This window comes from Oncorhynchus gorbuscha, linkage group LG02, assembly GCF_021184085.1.
Source record: "Oncorhynchus gorbuscha isolate QuinsamMale2020 ecotype Even-year linkage group LG02, OgorEven_v1.0, whole genome shotgun sequence".
NCBI classification, from domain to species: Eukaryota; Metazoa; Chordata; class Actinopteri; order Salmoniformes; family Salmonidae; genus Oncorhynchus; species Oncorhynchus gorbuscha.
In genome coordinates, this window is record NC_060174.1 from 6,640,800 (window position 1) to 6,648,299 (window position 7,500).

Genomic DNA, 7,500 nt, shown 5'->3' on the forward strand with positions numbered 1-7,500 from the left:
TATACACACACTAGTCAGTACCTCTCTCTCTCTCTCTCTCTCTATCCCTCCTTTTACCTCTTTCCATTCCATTCCTCCCTCATCCTCTCTCTCTCTCTCTCTCTCTCTCTCTCTCTCTCTCTCTCTCTCTCTCTCTCTCTCTCTATCTCTTTCCTATTCCATTTCTCTTTCCATTCCATTTCTCTCTCTCTCTCTCTCTCTCTCTCTCTCTCTCTCTCTCTCTCTCTCTCTCTCTCTCTCTCTCTCTCTCTCTCTCTCTCTCTCTCGCTCGCTCGGCTGATTCCAAAGCTATTGACGTTGTTTCTGAGCATAATTTTACGTGTATATTTTTTTGTTGCATTTTTTTTATACCCCAGTTGAGCGAATGGCCCTCTGGATTTGCATACGGTCTCCATTGAGGGGGATTTGTCAGGCGTTTTATTTAGATTTTCAGTTGGAGGAGGAGAGAAAGCTTGTGGTCATGATTGTACTTGAATATTTAGAAGGATTTTAGAGACTTATGTTGAGCTTTACATGGGTCATTCCAACAAGTGTAAATTTGTCCCCCAAAAAATGTCTAAGTGGCTATTAAATTGCCAAATAAAGAAACATGGTTGACCATAACAGGGTTAACCGTAACAGGGTTGACCGTAACATGGTTGACAGTAACAGGGTTGACAGTAACATGGTTGACAGTAACATGGTTGACCGTAACAGGGTTGACCATAACATGGTTGACCGTAACATGGTTGACCGTAACATGGTTGACCGTAACAGGGTTGACAGTAACAGGGTTGACAGTAACAGGGTTGACCGTAACAGGGTTGACCGTAACAGGGTTGACAGTAACAGGGTTGACCGTAACAGGGTTGACCGTAACATGGTTGACCGTAACATGGTTGACCGTAACATGGTTGACAGTAACAGGGTTGACAGTAACAGGGTTGACCGTAACAGGGTTGACCGTAACAGGGTTGACGATTTAATCTCAAATCAGCCATGAATCCACTTCTGAAAGACGGAATAGAAGCTTGTTGTGTGCAACAAGGAGTGGCAATTGAATGCAAGCATCACACAACAACAACAAAAAGTTTTAAAATGTCTAGCCTGTCTGTCTGTGGGTGACTGGGTTGCCATGTTATGCTCGACCCACTTCCACCACAACACACAGTAGGACCAGCTCACATGCTTTTACTCTATGATTTAACAATTACAGTCGATGTTTATTCTGAAAAAGAATATATCAAAAGGAATAGCTTCACCAGAGTTCAGTTCATGTAACAGGGTTGACCTTGAAATGAGAGACAGACACAGTCACATTACATAAATAGTAATCTTCAGAAATGACTTTGTTAAAGCAACAAAAGAACTAGGGCTTTAGAATGATGGTGAAAACATGGGTAAACGTTGGGGTTTAGTGAGTTAAAATCTTCCTAGACGTCACAGAGGGACATGTCAAAATGCTGAAGTCTTTATTCATGTTAAAAATCACATTTATTAATTTCTCCAAGTGGTCTATATTAAATAGCACTTCATTTAATAAAACAGGTTTTTAAATTATATTTTGTTGTACAAGTTCAAATATCAAAAGACACATTTTTTCTGGTAGAAATAAATATTTTATAAATATATATTTATAATAATACTATCTTTATAAATAAAGACTATGTAAACCACAAACAAACCATGATCATGTTCGCTGAACAACACTGTTTAACAAGCTGGGAAAAGAATGGTAGAAATACACTCATCCTCAAGATTGAAAGAACGCTGAACAAAGAGACATGGAGTCACAGTGTAGCAGACTGTCACGTTTAACTGCAAATGGTTTCCGCATTATCTCTCTCTACAACTGACGACTTCTTCATTGAGGAGCTGTTCACTGAGGACTGAACACAAAGACTTGTGTACACAAGGGTCTCACTCGGATGCTGCTAATTAAGGCCTTAACCCCCCTCCACCTCCTCACAAAACATTGGTCTTTCCGATCAGGCTGAGAGCATTATGAGGGGACAGAATGGACAGGGAGAATAGAGGTAAGTGTGTGTTTGTCTGGATTTGTGTGTTTGTTAGCAGAAGGATTTACAGGTACGGGTGTATTTGTCTGTATTTGTTAGCAGACGGATTTGGGAGAAGGAGTAGAAATTGGATGAAACTGAACCAGAATACATTTTCAATGGATTGACAACAATAGATGCAGTAGCCCCATTAGTGTACAAATCCATTAAACTGTACACTGTAATGCTGTACACCAAACTGGTAAAGACGACTAAGCCCACGTAATACAAGCTGAGATTACTCTACTAAATGCGTCCGTCGCTGCTTTACGCCAGGTAACTCAAGAGCACGCCTGATGTAGTGATTTCACGCTGCGCCGCAGCTCCTGTCATTGCTTTAGCTTCCTGAGTCTCGGGTGTATGCCTGTCCCTCGACACGGCAGAAAACACCTGTCCTTGTAATCCACCAATTAACCTAGATAGACTAGGTGTCTGAGTCCCAAACGGCTCTCTATTCCCTCTGTAGTGCTCTACTGTTGACTTGGGCTCATAGCGGGTTCTAGTCAACAGTAGTACAGTATTAGGCGAATAGGATACCGTTTAGGATTCACCCTAGGACTGTCTTAGGTTACATCCACTGTGGGTGCACCTCGCCCAGTTGCCTTTCTACCGACGTGTCAGCCTGTGCAATCTCCCTTCTCAGAGAAACCCAAATCCACTTTCTATCCCACTTTGTATAATTTTAACTCTGAAGTAAAGCCTCTGTTTTGTCTTCCCTTTAGCTGCTTCTTCTCCTTCTTCTTCTTCTTCTTCTTTCTTCTCCTTCTTCTTCTTCTTCTTCTTCTTCTTCTTCTTCTTCTTCTTCTCTTCTTCTTCTCCTTCTTCTTTCTTCTTCTTCTTCTTCTTCTTCTTCTTCTTCTTCTTCTTCTTCTCCTTCTTCTTCTTCTTCTTCTTCTTCTTCTTCTTCTTCTTCTTCTTCTTCTTCTTTCTTCTTCTTCTTCTTCTTCTTCTTCTTCTTCTTCTTCTTTCTTCTTCCTTCTTCTTCTTCTTCTTCTTCTTCTTCTTCTTCTTCTTCTTCTTCTTCTTCTTCTTCTTCTTCTTCTTCTTCTTCTTCTTCTTCTTCTTCTTCTTCTTCTTCTTCTTCTTCTTCTTCTTCTTCTTCTTCTTCTTCTTCTTCTTCGCGCTACGATGCACATCCTGGTCGATCTCTGTCCAGAGCCGTGTTTCACTCAAGGACGAAGCTTTAGAGTTATACTGTAGTAGGCTTTAAAAAATCATGATACGATTTGGTAGAAATTCAGACCAGACCAGACTTGAGGCCTGTTCCAGTTTGTTATGTGATTGCTACCATTAAAGACCCTTTAAAAGATTTTTTTTTATACAAGAACAGAGGATATATTCCCTATATGACCAGGCCCTGAGGGTTCGTGCTGGAGCTCCATGGCTTCACGCAGCATATTGATCTCTGTAGTGTCATCTTCAACAGACCCCCCCCCCCAGGTTCAAATTGTGCATCTCGCAACTCCCTAGTGTAGACACGGGAAGAATGGCATTAAAAAAATATACAAAGCCATTGGCTATGCCTTAAGTGCTATGATAATCAATCTACAAAGCCATTGGCTATGCCTTACGTGCTATGATAATCAATCTACAAAGCCATTGGCTATGCCTTACGTGCTATGATAATCAATCTACAAAGCCATTGGCTATGCCTTACGTGCTATGATAATCAATCTACAAAGCCATTGGCTATGCCTTACGTGCTATGATAATCAATCTACAAAGCCATTGGCTATGCCTTACGTGCTATGATAATCAATCTACAAAGCCATTGGCTATGATAATCAATCTACAAAGCCATTGGCTACGTGCTATGATAATCAATCTACAAAGCCATTGGCTATGTCCGCCATTGGCGTGATAATCAATAACATCTCCAATCCAAAGCCATCATGCAGCCATCAAAGCCATTGCTATGTCCGGAACATCTCCTCCCCTCATGCAGCCATCGCTAGCCGGAGGCTCGTAGCGACACCAATAAGGCACATTTAAGACGGTAGAACAAGGGAAGAACAGAGCAGGTGAACAGATCTTGAGGGAATAGGTATTATAGGATGTTTAACCCCCCCCCCCAAGGTCGATGTACGCACCCCCACTGTAATCAAATTAGCATAATATAAATCCCCATACTAATCTGTTTAAGCTAGAGATATTTATGTTGGTTTTTTTGCATTTTGCATCTCAATCCACTGCATCTGCCTATGTAACACGTTTGTATATGAGGTGGAAGGTGACTATGAGACCATGAGACATCCCGAAAATCAGTAATCTCACAAAATCATCTATATCGTCCGAACGGTTTGGCCTACAAAACTATTGCGACTCCTCTACGGAAAGACGAGAGGCTATGATGCTCTCCGTTTTGCTCTACGACCCCCACAAGCATCTTGGGAATCTTATGAAGTCGGTTACAGCTGATCTGCCAACTTCTGTCTGTAACGTCTGAACAGTTTGGGCTGTTGCACACAAGTATGACGCCTCTGTGGAAAGGTGAGACTCTCACAAACACATTTTTGGAAGTACACTGAATATATGGAGACTGTTAAGTGGCAAAAATAAGGGGTTAAACAAATGTAATATATATATATATATATGTGTGTATGTGTGTGTGTGTTTTGTGATATTTCTTCAACAGTATCTCTCAGATTTAGGACAGACACTTCAGAACAAACTTCCTTTAAAATGTTTTGGGGAGGGGGGGGGCTATCAGTTGCTTCTTGTAGTGAATCTGTTATTCAGTGCATTTGTGTGGGCTAATAGCAGTAAAGCCCCCCCCATTTTTTTAATCATCAAATAATTTTGTTATATCTATTCTATTATACTTCTTAGACTTGTATGTGTTTAAGGAACAGTGTTGCTATAGTACCTCCAACTGACTCCAGCCTCTATTGATAAATGGATATACAGATGTATATTTTCTAGTGGCGTGTGAGTGAGAGAACTGCAAGGATATACTATGTTTTGATTATACCAGCTTGGTGGTCAGGCGTTACTCGTTACAAGAACCACATCAGTCCATATATTGTTTGGGTCTTGCGTTATTCAAATACTGGGTCTGGAGAAAAGTTTGGAGAATGTAGGAGTGGGTTTGCCTTGTGGCGAAACGGTGACAAAACACCTTTTTTCCTATTGGTCAGCTTCCGCATAGTGAACAGATGTCTCCAGGAGTATCCGAGGGTCATGTCGGTAGGCTGAATCTTTTCAAATATCTTTTATAAAGGCCTTGTAATAGGGCAGTTCTGTGTTTCAGGACACTGTTAAGCAAGGATATGCTTCCTGGACGCTTTGAGCTGTCCACAATGGAGGCATATAGTTCTTCTGTACAGATCCACAGAATCAATTACGTTAACCTGCGGGTAATGGTGAACCCAGCTTCCTGCAACCACAGCGGCTAAAGTAGTTTGTCCTCTCTGCATCGAAATAAATCCTGGCCATAAACGCTGGTAATCTGCAAGAGGGGAAATTCACGATTTTATGAACGTCATATGCCAAGTTTGAAGCATTGTAGCAGCCCCTGACATTGGTAGAACCACGCAATGCCAGGACCAAGAGTGGAGCCGACGAAAGCAGAGTACCGTCCAGGGGTTACTGGTCCCTGGTGAAGGTCTGGACACAGAGAAGCTTGATGAGGGGTGCAGAATTTGGGAAGAGGGGTAAGATGAGCCCGACAGTCAGAGCCAGCATTTGGGACTGTGGTCACATGATATATCAGGGCTTTGGTTTCCCCATATAAATGTTTAATTACCGTCTGGGCTCAAATCATTAACCTTGGTGACAGTGGACGTAGACTGGACCTTCAATGGGAGACCGAGGGAACCCTGTCAAAACATCAGTCAATTACCTTATCCAACCTTAACCCCCGATGCTTACTTTCCATTTCATGGGGCATTGCTCAAACTCGCCTCGGTCAATGACACACTTCTTTATCAGACCTTATCAGTAAACATAGACGGAGTTCTGCCAGCTTGATAGGTCGGTGTTTGTGCTCCTGTGTGCATTCATGTGTGTTTGTGTGTACTTGTGTAAACGCCAAGCTTACAGTAAACTCAACCTGATAAAAAAAATATATCACCAAGTTTGCCGAACTAATCCCTTTTAATTACACTGACTGATTTTAAACGGTGATTGGCAACCTCTAACTCTGCCGGTCACTCACATGGAGGGTAACAAAAGAAGCCATTTTGGAGCAGCTTGATGGGAGAGATAATGATGACGCCAGGGGCTTTAGAAGGCGTCTGATATGCAGGGATCAGGTTTAATCAAATCAAGGCCACTGTGCCCTCAGGAAGCAATTAGAGTTCCTCCTCAGCACCCTGCTGTCTACCAGACCTGGGTTCAAATACTATTTTAAATCTTTCAGCGTTTGCTTTAGTCTGCCTGGGGGTTTACACCGTTTTTGAACTATTCTGAAATGATTTCAATTAGTATTTAAACCCAGGTTTGCGGTCTACTGCATCTAGTGCAAAACTAATAACAAGTGAATGGCCATTACATTCTGCAAACAGCTAAATCATGAAACAAACCAAGATCTCACTGCAGATAGACCGCGGATAGACCGCAGATAGACCGCGGATAGACCGCGGATAGACCACAGATTGACCACAGATAGACCGCGGATAGACCACAGATAGACCGCGGATAGACCGCCGATAGACCGCAGATAGACCACCGATAGACCGCCGATAGACCGCAGATAAACCGCAGATAGACCACAGATAGACCGCGGATAGACCACAGATAGACCGCGGATAGACCACGGATAGACCGCGGATATATGGCCGATAGACCGCAGATAGACCACCGATAGACCGCAGATAGACCGCCGATAGACCGCAGATAGACCGCCGATAGACCGCCGATAGACCGCGGATAGACCGCAGATAGACCGCCGATAGACCGCAGATAGACTGCTGGTAGACCTCAGAAAGTTACATATCACAGTGGGAGACTGTACTTTCTCTTGCTAGAACAAAAATCGGTACATGCTGCGTGCCGACCCAGGAAGTGAACTTACCCATTCTACTTGTATGATCGCTCGTCAGTGGTCAACAACTTGACTTTGAGCCAATCAGAGAGCAGGAACACCCGTGTGGGGGAGACAATAAATACAAATGAATAAAGAGGGCATTGTCTCTGTAGATCTACAGATCCAGCCAGTCCCACTTTATTTGCAATACAGCATATGGGATGGTAGCTAGCTAAGTGCACGGACGCAATACACACAACACTAAATACTTCTTCCAAGCGAGCTACCCACTGTAGCTAGTATTGAATTAAATCACAATGGATTAGCTCGTTTACATGAAATGGCTGCCTCTGGTAACTGCCGAGTTAGAGCAGTGTTCTTAGCTAGTTAGCCAATATGCTAATGTTAGCTACCTAGCTAAACATTAAGGCTATTGGCCGTATTCAGAAAATTTGAGAATCATGAAGTAGTTTTAAATCTATCAATGTTTCATTGAGT